Here is a 9,329-nt window from a genome sequence, read left to right on the forward strand (position 1 = left end):
GAGAACAGAAAGGTTGGCTAGTTGGTTGATATGCATACTGAAGAAGTTGGCGCGGAACAACGCGGGCAAGTGAGACAAACAAAAACGAGCGCTACTCACAACTGAAGGTTTATCTCATACAATGCTCGAATAAATAGTGAAAACAACCAGAACAAAAACAAACAAACGTCAGGAACACCACATGTTACTCCGTGAATCCCAATGATTTGCTTAGGAACATATACTCCCTATCAGAGAAGCGGACGGAAGTCTGACTAATGCACTTAACGCCACTGATGCGCATATGAAAGGCTTCCATGAGCTCACGCGTGAGTTGCTCCCTGTGCCTGAATAGGAATAAACCTTAAGTTATGAGTAGAGCTCGTCTTTGTTTGTCTCGCTTGTCCTCGTTGTTCCGCGCCAACGTCTTCAGTATGCGGGTTAATGCCATCCTAGCCGAAGTCGAGAGGAACTGCAGAAAGCTAGGTGGGTGGATGAGATTCAGATGTTTGCAAGGATGCGGTGGCTGCAGCTGACAAAGGACCGGGTTAATCTATAGACACATAAGAAAAGCCTTTGCCCTGCAGCGCACATAGTATGATGATGATGATGAAGAACCTTAAAATTATTGGGCGTTTCCGGATACCTTAATGAGAACAAAGACGTTGAGACGCTCAATTTTTTACTGTCGAAAGTTAACTAAAAAAGATGAGGGAGGTGAAAAACCAGCACTACTTGTGCGTGGAAAAATGTCTGGTTCGGAGAGTAGCCGGTAGAACGCAAAATATTTATTTATTTTTTTTTTACAGATACCTCAAGGACACTTGGGTGATGGCTTTACATTAGACTATTGCGCCTAGAGCGCTGTTGTAAGTCGTCAGTTCAAGTTATAGCGTCGTCAGCAATGCAGCGGTTTTAGTGGCAGGTGATTGAACAGTAAAGCCCGTACTAAAAGACGTGCACTGCTGAAATTCTTCCTCGCAGGATTATACATCCACTCAGGTCATACATGGCGAGATTAAGTGAAGCGTGATTTGACGTTCTCTACGTTGGCAATGATTGTAGTTTGTCCGCCAACCCTCTTAACCCTTTAAGGCACTTTTTACACAATTACGTACACAGCGAACCCACAGTTTATTCTGAGAATGTTCTGGACCTAGCAGTGATTTCTATGTTTCAAGAGAACTTAGCATTATTCATGCCACAAATATGTTGTTTTTTAAGCCACATAGCGAAAGCAGCAATAAATATTTCACAAAACAGTGATCCAGCGATCCACAATTTTTGCGCACACAGCTTTTGTCACCTGTTGTAAAATCAATTTTTTTATATTAAATTTCAAAATCACTGTGCATCTTTGAAACAGATAATTATTCCACTATTACTGTCGCGTTCGCCAAAAAATCCTGGAATTTCGACGTTATTTCCAAGCACAGTGACACTTAGTAAGAAATTTTGCACATATCTGTAAAAAGTGAGCTGGAAAACAAACACATTGTCCTTTCCTAGGTCTGAATATTGCCGCGAATATTTGAAATGCTTGTTCGTTTTTCAAATCTGCCGCCACACCACCTTATTATCGCTTTGTTTGCGACGCAAGACGCGACTAGGTTTATCTCGATTGATCACAGCCAGGCAGAGCTGATTCTGCGATGTTCCGGAACGTTCTAGTAACTTTGCACGCTTTATCTCGAAAGTTTGCTATCAGCTTTAAATTGAGCGCGGCCGACAGCGGTGGGCATTCTGTTCGACGACTGCCGAGCACGCTTGTCGCTTCGCCGCCGCCGAGTGATTCAGTCCATTATGGGTGCAAGTCAGCCCAATAAACAGTTTTCTTTTAGAAGACCCTTTCGTCCGTCTTCATCGCTGCTTCGACTGCCGTCACCACTACGTGACATCTGGTGGAGGTGCTGGGTGGCCGTCCATGTTCCGGACGCCCCCTTCAAGTCGTGAAGCGACTTGTGAAGCGAGCCCTCAGCGATTCGCACCCGAGGACGAGCCAGCAGCTCAGCGAGCCAGCGGACGTCTCCAGGGAGAGGAGCCTGAGTTCGGGAAACTGCCAGACCGCACCAGACAGCGAAAAGACGCTGCTACGAGCACCGCAACCTCGCCGAAGATGTCGACACCGATCATACTACAGCAGCCGCGGGTGCCGCCAACTTTTAATGGATCCCTAGGCGAGGACCCTGAAGAATGGTTGGATCAATTTGAGCGCGTGGCGTCATTTAACAAGTGGGATGACGCGGCAAAAATTGAACACGTGTTCTTCTCGCTGGATGGCTCCGCACGCACGTGGTACGAAAACTACGAGTCGTCCCTTACGACATGGGAGTTATTCAAGAGAGAACTATTGAAGGTATTCACCATTGTCGTGAGGAAAGAAAGAGCCGAACGACACCTCGAGTCCAGGATCCAGCTTCCGAATGAGCCCGTCCGCGGTTACGTCGAGGAGATGAAGCGGCTATTTCGCCGCGCGGACTCCGGGATGACCGAGGAAAAGAAAGTTCAGTTTTTAATGCGCGGCGTAAAAGAACAACTCTTTGGCAGCCTCGTCCGACAGCCGCCAACAACAGTCGAGGAATTCATGCAAGAAGCCTGCACGATTGAGAAGACCCTCGACGTCCAAGCCAGGCAGTACAATCGCCCTTCCTCTGCCTGTGCAACCCGTTCGGACACGCCGGCCACCACCAGCGACAGCTTGCGGGAAGTTATTCGCTAAGTCGTCCGAGAGGACTTACGCCGATTACTGCCATCCTCCCCACAGCCACAAGCAGCGACTCTGATGGACGTGGTATACGAGAAGTGCAGCAGGCACTGGGCTCCCACACGACCACAGAACCCCAGGCCTTGACCTACGCCGCTGCAGTAATGACTCTCCAGCCTCGACGAGAACCCCCACGTCTTCCCCGAGATGAGCCACTTGTTCCACAAAGCCGCCTCCCAGCCCCCGCCCGCCCAGCCTATGACCGACGCTGAAGCCCCAGGAAATGCGACGCCTGGAGGACTTCCTAAAACCGGCCGTTGTGCTTCCATTGCGGTGAGGCCGGCCATATTCTTCGCCACTGCCCGTACCGACGTATCGGTCTTCCAGGATAAGCCATTAACGCCCCACTACCACGCTTCGGACAACGTCCGCAGTAAATCGACGAGTACCTGCGTCGAGAAGAGTACACGCCGAACCGCTTTTCGCGCTGACCATCGCCGTCAACCTCGCGCTTTGCGTCGCCACGCCGGAGCTACACAGCCGCGGTACGAGGAAGGTCTCCCAGCCCCCGTAGATGAAAATAAAGGCAGAAACCTCTGGAGTTGAGGTTGCTCAAGAGCGCCGAAGATCCTCCACCGACCACGCCCCATGAAGACGCTGCGTCCGCGACGCCGCATGAAGAACCGGCACTCGCTGAACCGACGCCGCACACAATGAGAACCCCGACCACGATGCAGACTGCCTTGAAAACGACGCCGCCACCCAGAAGAGCTTCGACCACACACCCCACCCGCGACTCGCATACACGACGAAGCCGGGACCCGACGCCGAGAGCGACATGCAATGCAAGAGCCAGGACCTCCGACTTAGAAGCGACTGTCGACGGCCGGAAAGTTGCCGCTCTAGTCGACACAGGAGCCGATTACTCGGTGATGAATGGAACATTCGCTGCTCAGATGAGAAATTTCACGACTTGAGACGGCCCACATATTCGCACCGCAGGGGGCTACCTCATTACGCCATCAGGACTATGCACAGCACGAGTGACTGTTAAGGGACAAAACTATCCTGCGACCTTTGTTGTGCTACCACAATGCTCCCACGAAGTGATCTTGAGTATGGATTTCCTTAATGAGCATTAGGCGATCATCGACCTGCGATCCAAGCCGATCACGCTTTCCATGGACGAAGCCATCGCTGCGATGAAAACTCGGGAAAATCACATTGCCGTGAGTGTCCTGGAGGAAGAAGTGAGCGTCCCACCCCGTTCAAGCGTTTTCGTGACCGTAGGCGCCACGAAAGCCATTAACTCTGAAGCCATCATCGAGGGGAACATGCAATTACTTCTAGACCGAGGAATCAGCATCGCAAGAGGCATCGCAAATTTCCACAATGGCCAGGCCGAAGTACTGCTGACTAACTTCAGCGAATAATACCGGCACATTAACAGAGGAACGACGATTGCTTTGTTCGACGAAATATCTGACATACGAGACTCATTCGCCCTTTCCGACTCCTCCGCAGAAGATTCGCCTGACCAAGAGAACTTGCCCACTTTCGACATCAACCCAGCCCTGCACCGGAACAGACAAGACCAGATCCGCAATCTGCTTCAAAGCTACAGTGAGTGTTCTTCGACATCGCCGAAGGTGCGACAGACGCCAATTGCCAAGCATCGCTATATAACGAATCAACACGTCCGACCTCTCCGTCAAAGCCCCTACCGTGTGTCACCGCGCGAATGACAAGCTATCCGGGAGCAAGTCGAAGAAATGCTTCGCGACAACGCCATCCACCCATCAAACAACCCCTGGGCGGCACCGGTTGTTCTAGTGAGAAAGAAGGACGGCGCACTTCGATTCTGCATGGATTACCGCCGCTTGCACAACATAACAAAGAAGGACGTCTACCCCCTCCCCCGTATCGACGACACACTGGACCACCTCTGCAACGCCAAATATTTCTCATCGATGAACCCCAAGAGCAGCTACTGGCAAATTGAGATCGACGAAAGAGATCGCGAGAAGACAGCATTCATTACTCTGGATGGGCTGTTTGAGTTCAAGGTGATGCCATTTGGTCTCTGTTCCGCACAAGCGACGTTTCAGCGAGTAATGAATACAGTTCTGGCAGGCCTGAAGTGGCAAATTTGTCTTGTATATTCAGATGACGTCATTGTCTCCGCCTCGAACTTTGAAGAGCACCTCAAAAGACTTCGAACAGTACTAGACGCCATCAAGTCGTCTTGCCTAACCTTGAAAGCAGAGAAGTGCCACTTTATCTACGAAGAGCTACTCTTTCTAGGCCACATCGTTAGCAAGGAGGGAGTACGCCCGGACCCGCAGAAAACCGCTGCTATTGAACAGTTTCCACTACCGTCCGATAAGAAAGCAGTGCGCAGATTTCTCGGACTGTGCGCATATTACCGACGATTTGTGAAAAACTTTTCCCGCATCGCCGAGCTCCTGACCAGCCTGACGAAAGCAGACGTGCCGTTTAAATGGGAACCGCCGCAAGCAGAAGCCTTCAAGGAAATTCAACGTCGTTTACAGTCCCCACTGGTCCTCGCGCATTTTGATGAAAACGCCGATACTGAAGTTCATACCGACGCAAGCAGCGTCGGCCTAGGGGCCGTTCTCGTTCAAAAAAGCGACAGGCTGGAAAAAGTTATCGCATACGCTAGCCGTTCTCTTTTCAAGGCCGAGGCTAACTATTCGACAACTGAGGAGTGCTTTGCCATCATCTGGGTTACGTCAAAGTTCCGCCCCTACCTATACGGACGACCGTTCAAGGTGGTCAGCGATCACCACGCGCTGTGCTGGCTTGCCAATTTGAGGGACCCCTCTGGCCGACTCGCTCGATGGAGTCTGCATCTCCAGGACTTTGACGTCACCGTCGTTTAGAAGCCCGGACGCAAGCACTCTCACGCCGGTTGCCTCTCACAAGCCCCCTGTAGATACACCGCCGCCGAACGACGATGAGGACGCCTTCCTGGGACCCATCAACCCCAGCTCGTTTGCCCAGCAGCAACGCTCGGACCCCGACCTAAAACGCCTCATCGAGTACCTGGAAGGCAAGGTTTCTTCACCCCCCGCTTCATTCAAGCGAGGACTGTCATCCTTCTTTGTGCAGAATGAGGTCCTCGTGAAGAACTTTGCAGCGAGCAAAACAGCCTACCTTCTTGTTGTACCTGCTTGTCTCCGCGAAGAAGTTCTACAGGCTTCACACGACGAGCCGACAGCTGGACATCTCGGGTTTACTCGCACCCTCCGCCGCATTCAATACAAGTATTACTGGCCCCGACTGTCTGCCGATGTCGCACACTACGTGAAAACCTGCCGAGATTGTCAGCGACGAAATACTCCTCCCACACGACCAGCAGAATTTCTGAACCTTTTTGAACCCCCCTCAAGGCCCTTTCAGCAGATTGGCATGGACTTGCTTGACCCTTTTCCAACGTCAACATCTGGAAATAAGTGGATCATCATAGCGACCGACTACCTGACCCGCTACGCCGAGGCGAAAGCCCTACCCAACGGAACAGCAGCAGAAGTCGGCAAATTTTTCGTGGAATGCATTCTTCCTCGACACGGCGCCCCCGATGTGCTCATCGCGGACAGAGGAACAGCATTCACGGCGGAACTAACGCAAGCCATCCTGCTTACAGCCAAACCAGCCACCGGTGGACAACTGCATACCAACCGACTGACCGAGCGCCTGAACAAAACCATCGCCGACATGCTCGCCATGTGTGTCGATGCCGAACACAAAACCTGGGATGCCATCCTGTCTTACGTCGTCTTCCCCTACAACACCGCAGTGTAGGAAACCACCCAGATAACGTCTTTTTGACTCGTTCATGGCAGGGAGGCCACGACCACGCTAGACGCCATGCTGCCCAACGTTACAGATGAAGGGAACGTCGACGTTGCCTCCTACCTTCAACGCGCAGAAGAAGCTCGAAGGCTTGCCCGATTACGGATCAAAGATCAGCAGCGGTTCGATGCCAGACGCTACAACCTACGAAGACGCAACGCGGAATACAAGCCAGGTGACCAAGTCTGGGTGTGGACGCCCATTCGCCGCCGTGGATTGAGTGAAAAGCTTTTGCGCCTCTATTTCGGGCCGTACGAGGTTCTTCGTCGGCTAGGTGAACTGGATTATGAAGTCATCCCTGACGAATGACTGCATCCCAGCGACGCCGCGTGCGACCAGAAGTTGTCCATGTAGTCCGTCTGAAGCCGTATTATTCGCGATAAAGGCCGCTGCATTTCCATGCTCTATTTTCGCAAGATCCGCTTTTTTTCTCTTACTAGTTGCATTATTTGTTTTAATGCATCGGGTCGACGCTTCTTTGAGAGGGGAGTAATGCCGCAAATATTTGCAATGTTTGTTCGCTTTTCAAATCTGCCGCCACACCACCTTATCGCTTTCTTTCCGACGCAAGACGCGACTAGATTTACCTCGATTGATCATAGCCAGGCAGAGCAGATTCTGCGTTGTTCCGGAATGTTCTAGTAATTTTGCACGCTTTATCTCGAAAGTTCGCTATCAGCTTTAAATTGAGCGCGGCCGACAGGGGCGGGCATTCTGTTCGACGACCGCCGAGCACGCTTGTCGCTTCGCCGCCGCCGAAATATTCAGTTCATTTTGGGTGCAAGTCAGCCCAATAAAGTTTTCTTTTAGAAGACCCTTTCGTCCGTCTTCATCGCTGCTTCGACTGCCGTCACAACTACGTGACAATATAAAAGATAGGCAGAAAATTATTTGTTTTTTTATGGAAACAAAAAATGGTGCCTAAAAGGGTTAAAGTATACGAGAACGCCTTAAATATTTTCTGGGCTAGGGTTGGTTTTTACGTCACTTTACTGAATTAATGATATGAATGAAGTGGGGTCCAAAACAAGGACCGAGAAGAAACGTAGGATGACGGACAAGCGACTGTAAGTCATCATGTTTCCCGTTTTGCGCCCACTTGTTTTATATTATGCAAGGCTAATATGCCCGGCAACATGCTACTCTTACTAAATTGACATAGAATGAATGAGCTGGAACCACCTTGTCGCGAAGGCGCAAGAAAAACTACGGAGCCTAGTCGGAAATACATCCTTGAGAATATTTGCTATGCGCTAGAAAAAGGGACGAACACACAGGACGATTTATATATCCCAAGCAGCGCAGGTAATTGGCCCAATATTGAAGAAGGTTCGCTTCACACTGGTTTTTCGTAGGACCAGCTTTTGCCAATACATTTCCAATATTTGACAATTACCTGTGCTGCTTAGGTGACAGCTGTTTACGGTCTGAAGAAACTTGAGTATATAAACATATCAGTGTCATATCCTGGCGCAGAAAATGGAAGGGCTGATCGTGACAACAAGAGTGATAAGAAGGCGAGCTCCCCAGAAAGACCACAAAGCTTTTTCGTTCTAATTACTCTTGTTAGCGCGCTGTGTTCTTCCCTCTTGTGCGCTAGATATGACATTGATATGTGTATATACACAATTTTCTTCAGACAATAAACAGTTAGAGGCGCTACGTCCTGTGTGTTCGTCCCTTTCTGCATTAAGCTAGTGCTTACCAAACACTATCAAGGATTTTACCTGTCGGATGCCATTCAATCATTTTTCTTTCTTCCTATACACCACGTGTCATGCCTTTTATTGTTCTCCCGCTGCTTTTCTGGTCTTTAGCTACGTCGTATTTTTAGTGTTTGTCTCTTTTATCGCTTTTATGACCCTTTACATCATTCTGACGTTTGCTGCATCTAATAGGTGGTGCGACAGTGTGCCTATATATTACGTGTTTGTTTCAATAAAGCAATCAGTTGTCAGTAAAAGGGCGTTGTCTAGTCCACCTTTCCTGTGAATGTCTCGTTTTTTGCGCTAACATTTGTACGTAGAACTATGCACCGAATAGCCCAGCAACAAGTGTTACTTGAGTACCTCGAAACAACAGAAGTTCTGTAGCTAGACAAAACGATGTGGCTGAATTTTGAGAGAAAAAAGATCCTGCATGGCAAAAGCAAAAAAGTGAAGCGAGGCGCGTGGTGGCACAAACAACGAGGTCAGACTGGAGCGGACGGGAGATGCTTCTTAATAGCTTGCGCAGCGATGGCTGCCGACGACGAAGGTGACTGCTGTCACCCGACAACTGTGTCAATATAGCCGGGAAGTACGGAAGTGTGGTAGTAGAGGAGGCGTTTCTGGCGACAAGATCAAAAGCACGATCAGGGCCAGCGTGGCACTGCTGGCACAGAGCAAACGAAACGGTTTTTTTCTGATGCTGAAATAGACCTAATGTATATACGTTCTCAAAAAGAGTTTTAAATGGTAAATACGGTTCATTGGTGAATGACCGTTTTGTGTGCTTGCAGTCACGTGTTTCGGATATTTCTTTAAATCACGTGATTTATGTGAGTTATAAATTTTGTTTATAGTGAAAATACATATTGTACTTTGATCTGTGTGTATACTCTATAACGTTCTTTCGCAGTACGCTGTGTGATCAGTCACCCGTTAGAGCACTTGGTCGGGCACGTCACTGCCTTTTCGTGAACATTCTTGGCAACTGCTTTGTTGTCCTAATAAGAGACGAACGGTTGTTTCCGCTAGTGGCTGCTCAGTATTCGTCGAAGCACTTGGCC

Source organism: Amblyomma americanum, chromosome 6 (genome assembly GCF_052857255.1).
Source record: "Amblyomma americanum isolate KBUSLIRL-KWMA chromosome 6, ASM5285725v1, whole genome shotgun sequence".
Lineage (NCBI taxonomy): Eukaryota > Metazoa > Arthropoda > Arachnida > Ixodida > Ixodidae > Amblyomma > Amblyomma americanum.